Here is a 21,161-nt window from a genome sequence, read left to right as displayed (position 1 = left end):
CTGATTCAGAACACTCATTCTCTGCATTTGCTTGTTGTCCTTAGCTGTTTAATGGTTCTCAGACTTTCACTGCTGAGAGAAAAACTAGAAAATAATAGAATATTGAGATTGAGACAATAATGGTGCCAACTATACCTCAGAGAAAATATATTTTCTGGATTTTCCTAACCTCTAGCATGCAGTTTACAACTACTTAAACAAAATAATTCCTTTTTTAGACAGAGTAAGACACATATTTGAAAGTCGGATGTTAGTGGAGACTTTTAAAACTGACCAGTGGTGATTCCAAAATTGATTGTAGGTCAAAAGTACATACTAATATTGGGAAAAATTCCAGTATGGGATTAGTGAAGGAAAGATATATAAAGAATAAAACTAATAGTTACACTTTCAAATACTATTTAACAGGAAGTATGTCCCTTCAAAATCTCAGTCTTGGTGAACACTGTGCTGACAAAAAATTTTAAAAGTTATTCTATTCTTGTGCAAGATGTTTTCTTTGTGTCTGGCAGACAATATGTTGAATTCTCATAATGCATGTAAACATTCTAGTTGATAAACAAAAAGCTTAGTACATATGATGTTACATATTTGGATACAACATTTAATATTTTGTATTGTGAAGAATTTTCAGTTCATTTATAAGGAAAATAAGCCAAATTTAACTGCATCTCAAAATTGCTATGAAAGAATTAGCAGACACAGTGAATGGCAGCAAGCAATTGCATGGCAACACTACAGATAAGGAGAGACTAAACTGATTAAGATTTATCACCCTCAAATAGAGAAAGGTGAAGAACAATATGAAAGAGACATATAAAGAGAGAAAGTTGTAGATAAGATAAACAAGGGAAATTATTCACTCTCACAACAGGAAGAGCAGGGAGCACAAACTGATGTTACTTGACAGCAAATGAAAAGTAAAACAAAGGCAGGTGGTTTTTTTTTCACACACATACATAGATAAACCATGGAACTCATTGAGAAAATATTGTGGATTTCTTGTATTACAAAAAGAGTAATAATTAAGATTTGGATAAATTAATGAAAAACAGACCCAACCTTGGCTAAACTAAATAGAGTGATCCAGCTGAGACTTTCCTATACAGAAACTCTTTAATAGTAAAATCTCCACAGTGTGGGATTTTATGCCATGGAAGCATTACTCTATTCTTGCCCTACTTTTAATATGTTTCCTGGGCCTACATGCCTAGAGCTGGTGGACAGCAGTGTTCTAGACTGGATTGATCTTTGAGATGATCCTGTGTTCTTCTGTTCTAAAGACAAAGATTAGAATCTCAGCTCTTTAGGAGAACCTGCAGGAGGATGGATATACATGCAGTGTGCTTTGTATTTTAATTTCAGACAGCACAGTAGATTGGGTTGTATTGGACTCAGTTCACCTGAGAGACACATTTTTTTAAAAAATCATTGTGTGAATTTAAGTTTTTGAAATTTTAAAACATAGTCCTCGATATCTTCAAGTTAGAGAAAAAAAAAGGGGAAGCTGATGATTTAAGGGAGGTAGTAGACCACTAGGAAGGTCAAGTTCAAGTTACTGGCAGGTAGAGATTCATATCTCTCTCAAGTGACTAGATTGAAGAATAAGGATTTTGGCTTCTGTTGTGGCTTTGGTATTCTCAGGTACCATAAAGTAGCAGAGAAAATAGTTCAAAGAATAACAGTAATAGCTTAATAAATTTGTATCCCTGGAATGGGGCAACTTAGCTGGGAATGGGAATGGGAAACTCCACAGCTGATACAATTTTATCACTTAAACATCTCATTTTGTTGGCTATATTCAGTTGCTATAACTTTTTTTCTAGTCCATGTATTGATCATCTATGCTTCTAAGTGCCTTAGAAGAAGGAGAAAGTTCTTTTTACCAATATTAGGTAGAAATCCTGAATTATAAGATTTTAGTTATTTAAGTGGTTCAGTTGTGTAGTAACTGTAAAGACTTGCACATACTTGTTGCAGCACTATAGATTAAGCTGCTTTGCTGCAAGAAAATAAACCAATCATTTTACATGAAAGAATTTGGCTATCACAGAGATCAGGGAAAGAACTCACAAATTTTGTCAGCTTTCACCTCGCTTGTGAAATATTAATAAAGAACAAGAACATCGAGGAGAAAATACAGTTTTTTGTTAATCCTGAATGTCTCCATTTCTTTGTACTCAGGCTAGGTTTACAAATGTTACCATCTGATTTTCAGGAATGTTTGGTTCTTCAAAATTCTCTAAGGTACAAATTGAACTGATGGATTTTCAGGCTTCAGAAGAGCTACATCAGTTGTAGGCAGAGGTTGACATGTGTATGCCTGGAATTCTTTTGGCCAGACTTTTAAAAATATTTTATCTGGTAGCAAAAGTTGTCAGAGCAAAAATATATGAGGGAGAAGTCAAACCTGGGGGGAACCTGGTAGTCTATACCCCACTATGGAGATGGACTCTGGTACTCTCTACATATGCAGCATTTACACAAAATGCTGGTCACTCCTGGCTGATACTTTTTGTTTTGCAGTGTGCTGCTGCCACTGGTTGATCTTGACAGATCAGTTCATAAAAAGGATAGTCCTTTTAATGCACAGGGTATGCTGGGTCTGGCATGGTCAGACATTCATTATTTGCACAGAAACACCTAAAATTTTTTTCTTGAGAGGGTAGACACCCTCCACTGCAGGTCCAGTAAAACAGGCTAATCAGGGGCATGTTTCATGTCTGTCTGCCAAGTTAGAAACAGAGCCAGTAAGTATACCACATACCTCTGATGCATTCAAGTGTGCACCTGGTGTTAGTTAATTGGGTGAAGACTTTTTGCCTGTGGGTGGAAAGGATTTAGTGACAGAAGGTTTTTCTATTCTCCCTCTACCCCTACTCACAATGAGAAAGAGAACATGATTGACTGGCCTATTTTGCAAGACTGTCTGGTTCAGGACTGGGGAATGTTCAAGGTTCAAAGGAGAGTTATTTGATTTACAAAAAATAAATAAGAAGGTTCTAGGATACGTAAGGCAAATAGAATTCTTCTCCCAAGTAAACCTTAAATTCTCACTGACATGGAAATGGAGGGTGGAGTAAGAATATTCATTACAGTGATTTTATTGCTGATTTCTCCGCAAGGTGTTTGGAAGTGGGTAAAACACAGCTGGTTTCTTTTTCCACTGCATATGTCTGTGTAGAGCATAGGGGCATAGCTATTGGAAAACAGAACACTGGTTTCTGGCAAGGATAATAAATAAATGACAGTGTAAAAACTTTCCCAGATTTAAAGCATGCTAGAAATATTTAACAAATTCAGATTCACAGCAACCAATTTTGGTTTTTTTACAAGACAGGGAGTGGAACCACAGAGATTTGAGGGCCAGACCCTGCACACTACTCTGTGCTATGGAAGACCCTGTGCAGTGCAGAGGTTGTAAAGTTCTGTTCAGAGACACATTGTGATTTATAGGTCAAAGATATGGAGTCACATGGTAGGCAACACAAATGTGCTCCAGCTCCTACTGTACTGAAAGGAAAGCTGTGACCAAGCTAAGGTACAAAATAATGTAGCTTGTGATTGTAAGGGCTATTCCTGCCTCATGCCACTTTTCCAAGCATGTTTATTGATGCTTATAAATAGTGGGAAGCAATCATTCTGAGTCCTCTTGCTGAAATCAAACTGTAAAGCAGTAAGTGATTCAGCACATTGACAAAATATGAAAACTTTCTGTTCCACCAGAAAAGGTGGAAAAGCTTAGTGCTAGCAATGGAATTGCAATTTTACTAAATTCTCATTAATTGTCAAGCTCATCTGTGTACTAACACAAGGAGCAATGTGCTGTGAGATGAGCCCGAAGAGAATTCCAGACTTTTAAAAAATTTTATTTTTTAACATTTCATGAGCAGGTGGACTGCAATTTCAAATAAAAGAGCTTGCTAGTAATAAGTAACTGGGAGGGCTGTAGGGGAGATTTAGAAGTAAACTGTAATGAGTGTTGATACTGAATTAGGAGAAGCTGTGGACTCAAGAGTCCCTCAAGAAACCTGGAAAGACTAGAAAGTTGGATAATTACCAGCTGTATGAAATTTAACAGAAAGTGCTGCGTTTTTCACCTGAGATAGGGTAACCTTGCTTATACATATAAAGAAGGGGACAAAAGGCTGGAAAGCAGCCCCACAGAAAGAGATCCGTGGTTTTTGGGCTGATGGCAAGTTGAACATGACTGTAACAGGATGCATCAGGAACAGCACTGCCCACCAGTCGAGGGAGGTGATTGTCCCACCCTGTACTTCACTCGTGTGGCCACATCTCAAGTCCTGTGTGCAGTTTTGGGCACCTCAGTATAACAAAAACATTAAACTATTAGTGCATTCAAAGGAGGGCAGCCAAGATTGTGAAAGGTCTACAAGGTGCGCCTGAGGTCAATAGGCTTGTTCAGCCTGGGGGAGACTGAAGGGTGATCTCAAGGCACCTACTGCTTCCTCGAGGGGGGCAGTGGGGGGGAAGATGCTGTGGTGACCAGTGATTGGACCTGAGAGAATGGAATGAATCTGCAAGGTTCATTACCCAGGGGAGGTTTTGACTGGACATAGGAGAAGGTTCTACACTGAGAGAGTGGTCCGTCACTGAACTGGAGTGTTCAAGGAGCACCTGATCAACAACCTTAGTCATATGGTTTCGTTTTAGGCAGAACTAAAAGAGCAGGGAGCTGGACTTGATGATCCTTATGGGTCCCTCTCAATCTGAGCTATTCGAGGATTCCCTGATTTCTGAAAGCATGGAGCCAATCTCAGTAATTTTGACTGGTTGCCTAAGCAGTTCTAATTGGCCAGTGTTACTATGATCTTCAAGTAAGAAACATTTTTTCTTTTTTCAGAGGAAAACAAGTCAGGCTCTACTGAAGGCAGCCCTGTTTGAAAAAACTACATTTATTTATGGAAGGAGGCACATAGATCAAGTGCTAATTGAACAAAATAAGAAATTTAATTTCCTTTGAAAGCTATATATGCTTTTCCACTGTGACAATTTGGTGTAGCTCATAGTCTTGTACAAGTGAACTTTCTCATATTTCTATAATATTTTTTTTTCAGTTTCCTTCAATGCTTTTTTTTTTACTAGTAGGTGGAAAAGGTATTAAACTTTTCAAAAAGGAAGCTGTCAGGATCTTGTCAGTATGTTAAGGTGCGAAGGTTGTAACCATGCATGCTGTGATTTTAGGCTGTGGCTTAGAATGGCAGTTAAAGAGCAACCTAACTGAGTATCTGAGTCATCTCTTTGGAGTGACACATTTGAAAGAACTGTCTCCTACTTAATGTGTCCTTGTACTGTACATGTTATGCATCATCTAAAATGAATCAACTTAAAATTTGTCCTCCTTCCCTAACCATTTGTTCTTCAGCCTAAGAGACAACTGGAATTTGTGTTGGTTATCTGAAATATTTATTTTACCAGTATGTGAAAATTAATAATTATTATGATAAGAAATAGTACGAAATTTAAATGCAAGGAGTTAAGTTTCAGGGTCATTAAAATAGCTACTAAAGGGTGAAACACAGTAAAGCCTACACATTTACAAGTTTGTCAGAGCATCACAGCTCTCGGCAGTGTTCTATAACCTCCAAATGGGTAGGTGTAGGAGAACACAAAAAAATGTCACACTGTTCTGGTCACTCCCACCCATTTAGCACTTTCTCTCCCTGAAGTGCCAGGGTGTAGGGACTCAGATTCAAACTTGAAAGAGGAAGCCTTTTTACTCAACTGCCTAGGTCTTATTCTGCTTGCTAATTCTGCTCCAAGTCTCCCTATTTAAAGATTAGATCAGTTAAAGGAATGAGGTTTAACTTACTGCCTCTTCTGAAATGGTTATGGCTGGTAATATCCTTATCCTGAAGAGAATCGAGTGATTAGGAAAGTCATATACACCTGAGTTAGGAGCATTCAGCAACAGGAAAAAGCATCAGGGGTATTAGAGCAGTTGTTGGGAGATTTTGCAGTGAATTTCCAATCAGATGTGTTTTCAGTCTTGTCAGATTGACAAACAGATGAACAAAGCTACACTCCTACACTGGGCCTGATGGGAGCCCAGAGGATCTCCGCGATGTGTTGCAGCACTGGCAGCTCTCAGAATCTTATTGCAGATTCCTAATTTCTTTCTGATCTTTCAGAGGTGACTGGGAGAGTGATTCGTTTCAGCAGTGGTAGAAGGACATTGAAAATAATTGTACAAGGACAAAAAAAAAGCCAGTTTTGTGCTGCAAGAGAAGACAAGACATGTTGCCATGTCCTATACTTGAGGATGAAGTACTAGCAGTAGTTTGGGTGACTATCATGATACTGAGATAATAGAGTTTGAGGGACCACCTGCACTTTTGACATTGCAAGAATGAAGACAGAGAGGCAGCTGCCTCAATATTCAGATTCCACTGGAGCTGTGTCTACTTTGCACTTGGTCATTTATTACTGTATCCCACAGCCGTAGGGAGGAGAGGAGAGAGATCCAGTAGGCAGGAATTGTGCACCAAGATTGATTTATTTAATTATTTTACAAACTCTTTTATAGACTTTTTTCTTCATAGTCTAATTGGACAAAGGATCAGCCACCACCTGGGGTGATTGGCTAAAATCCTAAACATCCATTGTCAAAATATTTTTCTAGTGTACCATAAACAAAGCTCTGCAATGTCTCAGGTGTTCATAGTTTATAGAACTCTACTAATATCTTCATGAGAGAGAAAAGTATCTCATGGGCTTAGAAAGAAGCAGGAAAATTTCTTGTTAACAGCATTTTTGTATCCACAGTCATTCACTACAGCAAAAAAAATCTAGCCCAGGAAAGAAACATTCCATGAAATATTTTAGTCTAATAGAAAAAAAATGTGTTGAGTCAGGAATCCAAAAATAGGCCATGAGGCTTTGAGGGCCAGTTACAGTGCTGAGATACTGATTTATAACTATTACAATTTGAAAGGTGGATTACAGGATACATCAGTCCCTAAACCATGGACATATTTGTGAAAATGGACAATCTGCAAATAGGAAGGGAGAGTAGATATCGAAAATATATTTTCTAATGTCAGTGACTCACCTTTTCTATTACGTAAAATTTTTCAGTTAAAAATCTAAAGTTGGATTTGTTTTGGGGTGTTTTTTTACACAAAAAATATGTTTCTTGTTTTTGAAAAAGTTGTGGTCTATGTTCATGCACAGACCCAGTGACCTCAAAGTCTTCTTGTAAACCTTATTCAAGTGCAGTCTAGCAGAAGACTTGGCTGAAAATTCAAAGTGGCATCTAGAGCTTGTGAGGATGCATACTAGTACCACATGATAAAATAAGAAATATTAAAAATGTCACCAATTAGAATTGTGAGTTATTCTTTGGACTTTTATCATTCATATAAAAAAAATTATTACAAATTAGTACGGCTAGCCAAAAAGGTCCATTAGACACAATTTGATTGTCTCTAGTAAATACTTAAAGTCAATTTTCTACTTTAGATCAAAAGGAGAAAGAAAAATAACTTGAGAATAGAAATAATATTATCTTTCCATCTTAAGCAGGTTAAAACCTATTTTTAATGCCAGACATACTGAGGCAAGACTTGTTATTTTTGAACTTTAAAGTCATTCTGTTTTAATCTGTGACCTGATATTTTTATGAGGCATTGTTGAGCTTGTGGGAGGAGGGTTTCCTGTCTGACTGCAGCTAGAAACTTTTTCTTCAGCTTTCAAAATGAGACATCCAGCTACAGTCATGTAAAAATTAAAATAATAAAAATGTAATGGAAACCAGGAACTTGGAAGTCTGCAAGAGCATGACCTTTTTACCCTTCCAAATTTTGCTTTTGCCTCATTTCTTTAATGTGTTAGATGTCATTTTCTGTTGGTCATCATAAAACAGCATAACCCTAATATTTATGTCTGATATCCCTGGTATTAATCCCTGAAATTAATCCTGGTGTCAAACACCCTCTGGCTTTGACCCACTGGTTCCAAATCACAAAGCATTGCATCTTGTGTTTGTTAAGTACTAACTGCATAATCAGCACCTCTCTTTATACTGTTTCCTGTGGATTCCTTCCTGGCATTCAGCAGAGTCATCAACTTCTGCATTGCCAAAATTATCAGCACTTGTAGCAATACCAAGTGGAAATTTAGGGACAGATGAGTTAGGTCATATCTCTCTCCTCCTGTGTTGCTAAGACCCTGAACTACCTTAGAAACTAGGATATAAAATCATGGTTTTTCTTTATATCATCCATGGCTCAGCTGCTTAAGGAGACAGTATGATACCCTACAGAAAAATAACTGTCACACGTATTCCCAGTCATTACCAAAGGATGAAGAAGGGAGCTAGGGAAGAAACAAGAGCAACCAATGCCAGAGTATTTAGAGAAACAAGAAACATCATGAAATATTGAAATGACACCAGTGCAATAGATGAGCTAAGGGCAGCAATTCTTTGTATGATGCACAAAGAGCTCTTTTCAATGTCTTGATCTTTGACTACAGGTGGGAAATAAAGCAGTTTAATAATTAGAACTAGGGGTTAATTCAGGATTTCAGAGTTGTTCTTGAGTTCACATTGATTCATAAGTCAGTCAAAAAAAAAGGTCTTTCCACTTACCTTCATGCAGTGGACTTAAGAGGCCCTGCTACTGGATGTGTTGAACAGCTAAAGCTCCAGAAGGACAAATGCCATAAGATTGTAAAGTAGTTTTAGCTCAAGAACATCACTTTGCTCTTAACAGTCCAAGCTAGAATGCCAACAGTCATATAATGCTCTTCTCATCTCCCTTGTTTCTTATAAAACTTTATTTCCTATAGCTAAGAGCTACTTCTCAGGATGTTATTCTCTACATAACATTATCAATTTACCAAGGAGAGAAAAAGAAAGGGGGGAGGAAAGAAAGGAAGAAAAAAGGAAAAAAAATGCGGGCATTTCTCCTTTCTCCCTCTTCCCAGAAAATAACAAAGTACTTAAGATGTATCTTGACAAGACTTGCAAAGAATCATTAAGGAACAAAAGAAAAGAAACAAAGGAACACTCAAGAAATCATGCAGTAACTTTCACTGGTTGTCATCAAAGCCATAAAAGCTACTAACTTTGTAAAATTTTTAAAGCGCTGGATAAGATTTGCACTTAGAGTTTTCTGAAAAATTGTGAGATTTAGCAGGACTGATTTTATGAATTCTTTCCCCACTGTTCAATATAGCTTTTAGATGCAAATAGGACAATAAACACAGCATTGGAGGAGAGAACAGATCATCCTTTTGGCTCTATAACTGTTACTGTCAAATTTTCTCAGACAGACAAATAGTTATTTGTAGTTCTCAAGTCCAGATATCAGTTCATATATGAAGGCAAAAGTACTATGAAATTAGTCCCTTTCACCTAGAGTGAACATTTTGATTTTTGTAGATATAGACACCTGAAATTTCATGTTTGTCACCACATGGTTTGAAAACTATGATTAAGGGATTGTTAAGAGTGGGTTGCTCCAAGTTAGTGGGAATGATGGAAAAAACTATGTTTTGCTGAATAGGAATCAAACAGGCTAAAAAATTCTCTATCAGAAATCCAGAAGATTTATCACACATGGTGATATATTGAGTGATTTTGTCTCATGCAAATATAAGGGAAAACAAGCTGAGGTAAGTAACTCATTAGTTCTTTCAAATGTAAAAAAATCAGTCATGTTAATGTAAGATAATGGTCTGGTGATCTAAACACTGAATTACTGGTGTTGCTTATACTATGTCCTGTTTAACTGCAGGCCATGTTTTATCCTTTCTGTTCAGTTTTACCTCATTTTCTTCAACAGCATTTCAAATCATTGCTTTAAAAAGTGGGTTTATAGTCGACAGTGGGTTTTTATCTCCATGATTTGTTATATATTTGACCTTTGTAGAGGATTCATCGGGGTTTAATTCTGCTGCTGCTGTTTACTTACCAGGAACTCAGAGAGAGATGCACATAACCAAGTTTACATAAGCTGAACAGTCATTAGGAGATAATAACTTTCAGTCAGTACTCTTTGAGACTGAATTTGAAGCAGCATCTTTGAGGTCAAAGGCTTTGACTCGTATTTCCTCTTCCTCTTCTTAGCAATTTACCAGACTTTTATCTTGTTATCAGCAGCTGTTAAAACAAGGATATGAAGACATATTTATTCCCTAGAAAGATTCAACAAGGAGCATTGTGAGATGGTGTTTCCTTGAGATGGGTTTGAAAAGGTAGCAAAATAATATTTTGCAAGTTTTTTTATTGACTTGAACTTAATAGTGATTACAATAATGATGAGTTCCTGAAGATAGAGTTCTTGCATTTAATGAGCATGAAGGGTGTTAAATCAACTGTGAGAACCAAGCCCCTTCCATGTACTAATGAACAGCAGCAAAAAAAGAATTATCTGATACTGCTCCATTCATGCAACTTATTTTTATCATCAATTTCCTATGGAGTCAGAAAAAGACTGTGAATCCCTGAGGTCTTCCTGACAATGCCAGCAAAAGATTATGATATGTTCTTTGGCATTTGGTGCTTTTTTAATATTACTTTTGTGTAAGTGAAAAATTATTGAAATTGTTTTTCCTTTGCTTTGCAGGTAAAAATAATACTAGTGCTGAAACTAATCATAAATTGTTTCTAATTATTAGTCTTGTTCTATTTTTAACTTAGAAGCCAAGAGTTCAATGAACCAGTGAGCAGACATATCAGCAATATCTCATTAACTAGAAAGTTGCTTTTCTTCAAAGGAATAGTGATAATCTCATTGCCTGCAACAGGGTTAATAAACATGAAAGGATTTTATAGAAATATTGAAATTTTAAAGAAATAAAATTTTCCAGGGAGGACAAAAAGAAAACACTCCAGAATGTCAAGCATGGCCCTGCTTATCTAGTGCATAGATCCTAGTAAACTGCTCTAAGTTCATGAAGAAAAGACCTAATTTACAAAAGCTTATACTGTAAGGCACCCGAGCTAAATCAGTTCAGATCAAACCTAGGATAGACTGAACCTACGATTTAATTTATTTTAATACAAGTTAAGGTTTATACTAGAAAATGTTCAGGTGCTTTTATTTCAACATTATCAGAAGCAGTGGTGTGAAAGTGGAAATTCAACATGTAATTTTATTAGATAATGCCACTCACAGAAGGATTTCTAAGTTCCATCACGCAGGTGGCTCTTTACCATCTAAAACTCTCTGATAACCCTTCTCTATTTCCCTGTGCTTACTATCCATCCCATTTCCTTGCATAATCCTTGCTTTCTTTGTACCATGTGCACACCCTCAACTGGTGGCACGGGGTCCAATATCAGCTCTTTAATCACTCTTTGACATGTGTTCTAGGTTCCCTTAAGTATCTTTCCTCTGAAAAGTTAAAACAAACTGAAAGACTAGACAGATGCTTCAAAGAATATATGCCTTCATTAAACATAGTGTTTTCTAGAAACTGGTAAGAATGCATCAAGCATTCAATGACATACCCTTGCAATATAACATTTCCAGTCTGCTTTGTAAAGATGATGCCCACAATACCCTAGGTACAATGATGGGCACAAATACCAAAACTTTACAATTAATACTTGTTCATTTGGCCCTCACTATGCTATGATTGAACGATTGACCAAAAACTCGTTAGTCAAGAGTACGGCTCCTAATTGATCCCAGAACATTTTAACTAAGAGTAATGTTAGTAACATTAGGCCGGAAACATTGCAGCAAGTTAAAGAAAGCATGATCAAATCTTACAGATCTTTCTATCTAAACAAAGTGGGGAATTAACTTGAATAAAAAATCTAATATCTTTCATTATGGACAATTGTAATTTGTTGATTTACAAGTGCATAAAAAATCTTTAATTCTATAATTGCAAAAGCAGAAGAATTTTAATTGTCAGACATGGAAATATATTCCTCAAAATATTCTATTAAATTAATTTCCGTAAAATATTAATTTGAAGTTCTAATTTCTTGTATTTCTTTATACATCTGATATAATGGATGTGATGAGTGTCTTTTAGATCCATTACTTTGTAAAAAATGTTGTGCTTGCAGCCCAAGAAGGAATAAAAAAGTAAGAGAGCAAGCCTTTCCATCCCTGAAAACTGTCAGTCTATTAGAGCATTTATACATTAAAATAAAAGTAAAAAGGCTATTTGATTTGGAAAATATGAGAAAGAGTCTGTTGTATGAAGAGTGCTCAAAGAAAGTGGTCAACAGCTCTAAAGTAGTGCCACATCAATAAGTAACAGAATAAATACAGCTGGGGAAATCTGACTTCAGAATGTATTGTCATGCTAGAGGACTGATCAAAGAGTTATACTGAGACTTTCACTACTGGCCAGGTAAACTCTAAGGCCTAATTGGGATCTTTGCATTTATGTAGATATACAGGGAATAGAGTCCCGCTTTGTAACTGCATGCTGCTGATTTGCAAATGACACATGCCTGTTTTTGAAAGCTCAGTGCAAGTCACTCCTGCTTTTCTCTTCCTGAAAGTCCTGACATTCCATAAACCACTTTTCATTGGCTGGTTTTTTCTCACTTAAAAAAAATTTCTTCTTTTTAGCTGGTTGGCATCTGTCTTTATTTTTCAAGAAAAGTTGGAGTCCTGTAATTCTCAAAGATACCCTTTCACTAAGCCTCCAGGTATCCTAGTTACTTCAGCAGAATAAGATCTCCTGAATATACCATACTAGAGAATTTTTGGTGAAGGTCCAGTCTTTTATTACAGAGAATAATTCCTTTGTTTCCTTACAATTCCTTTTCCCTACAATTCCTTGCAGTTTTTGAGGGGTAAGCATCTTCCTCAGGCTCAGACAATTTGCTTACCAATTGATTGATCCATTTTGGATTCATTTTAGGCAGAGACTCCATTAGCAAAAGTTACTCAATGTGTTTCTGAGTTCCAGAACATGGGAAAAGGGTCTTTTCAAACTTCACAGGTAAATTGCAGCATGGAGAAATGACTACTGACTGTGTTTATTACCCACGTTATTGGCCAATTTGTCAGCTGCTGCTGAAACAACTTGCTTGCTCTGCCAGAGAAAAAAAATATCCCACATCAGGAGTACAGAGAAGGTAAGATCTGAAACATCAGTTTGTGATGCACCTCTACGGCACCAATTGGTGAGACAAGGAAGGGACAGGAAGATAGTAATATCAAAGCATTAATGTATTAACTGTTTATTTATCTATCTTTCATTCTTCCACCTCCTGTATATTCACATGTGTTCCTTTGTTGAATAATCTGTTGCAGGTAGCTCAGTTTGCAAACTGATGCAGATTGAGGTGCAGGTTGAGCTCTGGGTGGGAGCCCGAGACAAGAGGCCATGAACTGCCAACCTTTGCATACCAAAGGGCCAGCTGGGTGAACGGACACTGGGAGACACAGCAGGAGCCGAAGACTCGGGAGGAGGAGTGATCAAGATTTGCGTGGGCTTGGACTGTGAGGGGGTAAAAGTCCATGGGCCCTTTGTTTGGGGTCCTCCTCAGAGGCACCAGCTCGGGCTGTTTCTGTGTTACTGCGCCGTGAATAAATCGCTTTATGGAATGAGACATCTGAGACTGCTGTGGGAAACCTGAGTGGAGCTGGTGAGGAAACCTGGTTCTGGGTGTGTGACTGGGACATGTGGGGAGTCAAGTACAGACCCGTCGGATCACTGGAGATGTCCATGAGGTGAAGGGGCTTTGGTCCCAGCACACAAAGCCTCTGGTGTTGGGAGTGTGACAGCCAGAGCATCTCATGAATGGTCACACTGGGAAGTTTCCTTAACACTTTTAAGGCACAGGAGCAAAATAAAACTGAATGTTCAGGTACTCTTCTCTCAGTGTCTGAAAAAGAGAACATGATTATTAGTGCAGAAAGGTAATTTATCACTCATTATTTTCTACCAAAATGGCTACTCAGGTGAGCAGGTGTCAACTCAACAGTTGATGAGACATTTAAAAAAAACCCTCCAAATAGCTCAATAGCAGCAGTCAAACCTCAGCTATGTCTCTGGCATCTCATACTAACAGGGCTTGTTTCTATGAAGAAGGCTGTTCACTCGCTTGATGTTTTATCTGGCACTTGTCCATGCACAAAAATCAATCTCCAATTCCTTTTAATGTTTAGCACTAAATCCAGAAAGCAAAACAAAGCATATGAGTCTTGCATTTATTATAGCAGCCTCTTGTGCTTGGCTTCAGGGCAGCCTTCTAATCAAGGGAATGAATAAACAGTCATTGACTCACTTTCAGGGAATATGGGAGACAGCTCAATCTTCCTGAAGGCCAGCACAGAGAACGGGCCTCCAAATCATAAATCAAAACACTATCACCCCGTTAATTTAGCCTGGCAATTATTAAGATGTTAAAGCATTTGTACTACTATGTTTATTGATGGAGGCTGAGGGACAAATGCAAACTTCCTTTAAATCTCTACCTTCATGGAAACTGCGAATATCTTATAAACAATACAACATTTTCAAAGACATTTTTTGTGACTTTTCTTAAAAGTTTTCTTATTGGACTCTCTTCATCTAAAAGCTGTAGAAGTATGAACTTGTTCATGAACATATACATGTGAGTGTTGCTGCATGCTAATAGTCATAAACAGGCATAAAAATATGCTTTATAAGACAATGGCATTTCATACCCACTGTTTTCTGTGGAGCAGATTCCCTGGATAGTTACAGAATTATATTTGCTCTCGTTCTTTTGTTGTAAGAATCTTAACCACTGTGATCCCTTTGAAATGAGGAGGAGGTTTCTCACAGTTTCCTTTAGACTGCTCCAAGGACATATGACTGTGACCACAAAAGACTCTGACCATTAGTCCAGGATATAAAAACTGATTGATGTCATATTCAAGTGTTTTTTTGACTAATATTTGTTAAATGAGGTGTGGGGCTTGTTCCAGATATACACAAAATGCTAGTTTATATTCTTTGTGGCTTCAGGATCTCCTGAAGGATCTATTAGATGAGAAAAAATGTAACCATTTTTATCTTTACTACTGTTTAATATCACAATTTTCAAGATCTGCTTTAGGGGTTTTTTGGGTTTTTTTGGGGTTTTTTTTGGTTTTTTTTAGTGTTTGAGGTTGGAAATGAACTTAAAACAAAAAAACCACTTATTTTAGTCTTCATATTTTGAAAATTTTTCTGAAACATTAGATGAATTTTTGAAATTTCATCTGAAGTTTTATTTTTTTAAAAAAACCTTGCAGTACAATTTCCTTTTACTGTGTGATCTTCAATAACACAGACCTGTTTCCAACAAATAGTTTCTTCACAGTTGTACCAATTTTGATTAGTGCAGCAACACATCAGACAACCTGCTGCTACAAATACTTCTAAAATACTGTACCTGACAAAGAAACTTGCATTACCTTCTCCTTATTAGCTGAAAATTTAGGTTTCAATCCATACAGAAAACGGAAAGATGAAAAGCTAAATGCCACACAGGGAAGTAGAAAGATCAGCAATCCCAGATGACTCATCAGGCTAAACAGATAATGAAGCACATGGTTTCAGGCAACAACAACTTTTGATTTACCTGCCCAAAGGAGGAAGACAATATTTCAAAATCTTTTCAGTTTGTGGAATTTATATAATATTTTTAGTGTTTAGCGGTCTGAGTTTGGTAGTCTTGAAAAATTAAAACAATTTGATTAAGGTAGGCATCACTGTAGAGGATGCTTAGAACTTAACAAAATACACATTCATCAAGCCATTCACTCTTGCTGGAAATCCTAATTTCTCATTGTACCATAGAATTGTGTACCATTGTTTTTTCAAACTGTTCTAACCTGCTTGTCAAAGATTTGTCATATAGTTTTGTGAAGAACTTTCTTTTATTTTGTGCTTGTTTGCTTTCCTTTTTTCTTGCTTTCTTTTGCTTATTTTCTTTAACTTTCATTTCTTCTCAGTCCATTCCTTCCTTTTTCCTCCTCTGTCTCTTACTCCCTTTCTCTCTTTCTCTCTCCTTCTCTCTTTTTCTCTCTTTTTATTTCTCTTGTTTTTTAAAGTTAGAATAAAACTGAATCCCAGCTGAAACATTTCAAATACATCTTCTTAAGATGAAGATATCCTGGTCTTTCCACTGTCTATCTTATTTCATTATAAAAAGATGAAGCAACTAAATGAAGCAACTAATATTTCAAATACGTCACATAATTACAGTTGACCCAAAAATAGATTATTTGAAATTCCAGAAGCTATAATCAAAGATAGTTTTCCCAATTTATAAAATTTTCCTGTATTTTAAATTATATAGAAGACATGAATCAAAGCAAGATAATTAAAAAGGGAGAAAAAAAGAAGAAGGAAAAGAAAGATGGAATACACCTGCTTAGCAGAATTTATAGTTCAACTCTCTTGGCTGTACCAATCACTTAGAACATTAATTTGTCTTTTAAAGGATTAATGTGTTTAATTAAGTTTATGAAGCAATTCCTTAAAGGCTAGGTCTGTATCTGGCAGAATAATAAATTCTTTGGAAAGGAAAAAAAAACCAACAACATAGCTACACCCTAAACCAGTTTTTGTGTCCTTTTTCACGCAATAAAACCTTCTGAGTTAGTTTCAGAGTAACAGATGGTTCCATCCATTATATTTGCTCTTTATTCTATATTCAGATTATGTGTCTAAAGAAAATACTCAAGCTTTAATAATGTTCTCTGTAATATGCAGAGTCCTCTTTAACTCTTGAAATCAGAATAAATATAGTAACAGTAAATGACGAAAATGTAGCATCATCTATTGTTGGATCTGTCAGCGCTTACTTGACAAGCTTTTTCTTTGTACAAGTATGAAGACAGTTTTTTTGTTTATATTGGTAATAGAGCTTTCTGAAGGATTCTCAACCTCTTAACTTGTATGGAAATAACTGTGAGGAAATGCTGTCATTGATGCTTCCAAATGTTGAAATCAGCTTGACTCTTAAACATTTTGTTGTGCCTATTTTCAGCTTGACCTTAATGTTATAAAATTCCAATATGTGACAATTTTCTAAGTGCAAACATCTTGAAAGGATTGATTTCAGGCCTAGAAGACCTTCTCTGACAGACACACCTTTTCTGTGATGTTTTTTAAGCTGTACTTCAGGCAATTGAATTTACTGCAATTGCCCCATTATTCTTCTGCTTATTTCCAAAAAAACAACTTGACAAAATTTTAGAGAATCAAGTTTTTTTGGTATCACATATTATATCTTTAATTTCACTACTCTACTGCTACTAATTAGCAGTTTACAGGGGAAATACAGCTTATGAGGTATGTTATCTGCACTTGATATTAAAATTATATTAATTTTCTGAATGTGAAAATAGTTGAAAGGAATTGAATTACTACATGTTACTAAGTTAATATTATATTTTTTTAATGTGTAGTGATGACTTTACCCATCCTGTCCCAGAGCTTGAAAACAAAACCATATTCATAAGTAATAATGATACGTAAGATTTTGCATGTCAGATTATTACAAGACTAATAAAAAAATGAAATTTGTTCTCATAAATGCTTTTTTCTGTATAATTGGATTATGAAGAGTTTTATCTGAAGTTTGACAAGGTGGACTCAAGTATTTTAGATAAGAATTGATCTTTGTACCAATGTCTGTTATGGTTTTCACCAATCCTCTATCATAATTTACAAAGGAAATATCACATTCAAAAATACTTTTCCATAGCCATGCTTAGTCCAGTCATGTAAGTCAGTATTAAATGTGTGTAAAGTTCAACATATAAATTGTAAGATTATATTTTTAACTACAGTGGCTTGGAAAATTGTACACTGCAGAAGATAAAATGAGGATAGTGGGTATCTCCATATGTTTTGTGAAATTTGAATTAACATAAATTCCAGTCGAGGGCCAGTGAAATCCTGCGATGTCAAGAAGGGATTCTGTTGCTTAAATGTTTGAATCTATGTCTGTTATGCTTGGCATTGTGTGCCCAAGATGTAGGTTTTTTGTAGGTGTCAAATACACCATTGGCATCCTGCACATTCTGAAATGACAGCCCTTGCACCTACACACGTCTGAAGAGGCACTAGATGCTGGAGTTTATGGGCCTGGCTGCTCCATGCATTGTTTGCAGATTAGTCAGATTGTGTGTTGTTTGTAGACTTCCAGGTCTGGACCTGGAAACTATGCAAAAAATCAACTCTTCTTCATGAAAGATATTCTGTTCTACATTTCTTGTGGGCCAAGTTGTGTTAATTATCACACAATTCTGCCCTTTTTGCTATTAATGCAAATTGCTGAATTTACTGAAATTAGGTGGTAAAGTCGCAATTATATTAATATCCTAGAATATTTCTCATAACTGAAGTCTTTAAACTTTGAAAATTTAAACTTGAAAAAAAAGGCATAGACTTTTTAAATTTTTGGAATAGAATTTGCAGTTCTTGGATGTTAAAGCTAAATGCTGTAATTTAAATAAAGGAAAAACTTTTGTAACATTCCATTCTAATGAATGGAACAAAATAGACTCAGAAATTCCCTTTTGGTGACCTCAAAAATAGGTATGTTGACACCTTCAGAAGTGTCTGTAAATAGTGGATTGATAGATTAGATTTTATTATGTAGAATAGTAAATTTATTCATGCTACCATAGGCATAAACCACCATTTCTGTTTTTTTAGGAAGTCATATGTAAAATTGAAAGATAATAGATTAATATCTTCCAAAGCAATTTACATTTTTCAGAAGACTGTTTGGAAGTAAGCAAGAATCTTAAGACTTCAGTAGTGTAAAACATAGGATTCCTGCACTGATTTTTGTAAAATATTTTCCTCTGTTCATTCTTTTGCATAAGAAAATCTGTTAGTACCTAAATTTAGTATAAGGAATATGAGAGGGGCTCTGAGTGTTTACAAACACTGCAATGTAGGGGAAAGATTCCATATCTCCTCTATCTGAATTATCTCCACAACAGCAGGACATATAATTCGTCCAGCATATGACATTAACTAGAGATACATTATTGCAGTTTCATACTCTGAGTATTTGGGAGTAACAGATGGTCAGATAGTTGACACATCTAATTTATCTATCTATATGGACAACAGAAAGAAAGCTATTACATTTCAGAGAAGGATTAAAAGTATTTACGACAGTACTTTCTCTGAGTTCCTCTCTAGAGAAGACTTCCAGAGGCTTCCCTATGCCTGTAAGTATTTGGAGTAACTAATCATTTCTTATTCCCAGAAGAGGGAATTTCTGTTGATTTATGTTACAAGGTGTGATCAGCCACTGTTGTTCCTCTAGAAATGTTAGACTAATGTGGAGCTCAGCTGGCTGATAGCACGTGATTAGTAGGAACTTACTGGAAAAAATTTGTATGTGAACTATTTCACTGGAGTTTTTTGGGAAGTTTGGAAATATTAGATACATATTAGAATATAAAATTCTAACTTCATTTGTGAGATTAGCCTTAAAATTCACAGCCCCAATTAAGTGAGATGGCAGAGTTCCTCTTGTCCCTTTTGTTTGATGTGTCAGTGTCACACCAGTGAAGAGTGAGACAAACACATCATGTTACAAAAGCTGGGAGAGACAAAGCTAAAACACAAAAGCTCTCAGTTACATTTTTTGCTGAAGTAGGGAAAGAAAATAAGAAAAACTAAGATCCCAGTTGTAAACTGAAATAATCTGAAAGTAGAGTGGCTGTTCTGCCTCTGGTGAGTCTTTTGTATTCAGATCACCCTCATTTCAGCAATGTTGGGATATGTTTGCATATGCCTATTTGTGCTCTGCCTATTTGGTTTTTTTCACAGTGAGACCCTTCAATGTTTCTCCTCTTGAATGTTCGTACTTAGTTTTCTTCTATCTCCTAGGCTGACCTGTCTTGTCATTAACTTAATGAGTTCCTAACAACTTTCTCAAGATTTCTGAAGTAACTTCCAGACTTTTTTGAAGGATATATCTAATTTAAGATAATCCACCATATTCAGTGCCTTGTGCTAATCATAGATGACATTTTTGCAAGAAAAAGTATCACAATCACGGTGATCTAGCTAAAATTCCATTTTTATTAATTATGTCAAGGCATCAGTAACATAATTCTTTTATGAACAACTGAAATGTTATACTTTCTATTTTTAATTTGAAACACGAGTTATAACTCATCCCAGATACTTCAAGGTGAGGTCCAGTGATTCCTTTCCATTGCTTACCCTGTGACAGTGGGATTGTTAACCCGATTGGAAAAGATACTATTTATACTAATTCTCTACCATCTTTTTTAATGTATATCCTTATATTTCATTAAAAACTATGAAAAATAACATGCCGTCGAAGATTGGATTAAATGGTATTTCAGCTTTCCATGCCAGATGAATACAAATGATGTAGTAGATTTACAAAGTGTATTTGAGTCTTCAGTCTTCAGCCCTGCCAATGGCTACTGTGTTAGTAGTTTTGATATCAGATAGCTCAGTGCCAATATTTAGAATGCAAATATAAAGAGGTGCTTGGATCTTAAAATTTACCTGCATAATGGGAGCTATCTGACAATTTCTCAAGCCAGTGTATGGACCATGAAAACTGAAATCTCCACCTGTTGTTTTAGGGCTTCATTTCCTGTCAGTGATGGTTAAAAAATCCAGCAAAAGTCCGTGGATATCCACACTGTCTTTGCCCAAATTTTCTTCAGTCTGAATAAAGTATATCCCTCTCTAAGACTATCAGTTTCCATCTCTAAGATCCCTCATTATAGAAAACAAACATCAGAAAGACATTAAGACACTGGGGTTGATGTCACTAAAAGACACAATCAGTTCAAAGCTGGACATTCTCTTCCTCACTGTCTTTTTTTTTTTTTTTTTCCAAATCTACCAGTCCTCTCACCCCATAAAAACTTGTAAATAGAGGCCCTTGTTCTGCCTAAACATTAAAAAACGTTTCCTTCACTTACATGTGCAAATCTTTATCCCCATCTGTTTCTTATTCCATGCTTCAAGCCCATCTGTCTTCTTTATGATCTAGATGCTCTTTCTCATAACACTATCAATGTGGTAACTATGTTCATTTTTTTAATGATCTGGGAAATGTTTTTGCTTGAGTTTCTTACTTTTTATATTTTCCTCACTATCTCAAAGGCTGATTTTAAAAACTTCTAAAGGTCTTCTAGCTCTTAGAAATCTGTTTTCCTCTTAATTCTTCCAGAGAAGCTTCATTA

The sequence above is a fragment of the Corvus moneduloides genome, chromosome 6 (assembly GCF_009650955.1).
Source record: "Corvus moneduloides isolate bCorMon1 chromosome 6, bCorMon1.pri, whole genome shotgun sequence".
NCBI classification, from domain to species: Eukaryota; Metazoa; Chordata; class Aves; order Passeriformes; family Corvidae; genus Corvus; species Corvus moneduloides.
The sequence above is the reverse complement of the archived record's forward strand: the minus strand, read 5'-3'. Positions refer to the sequence as shown.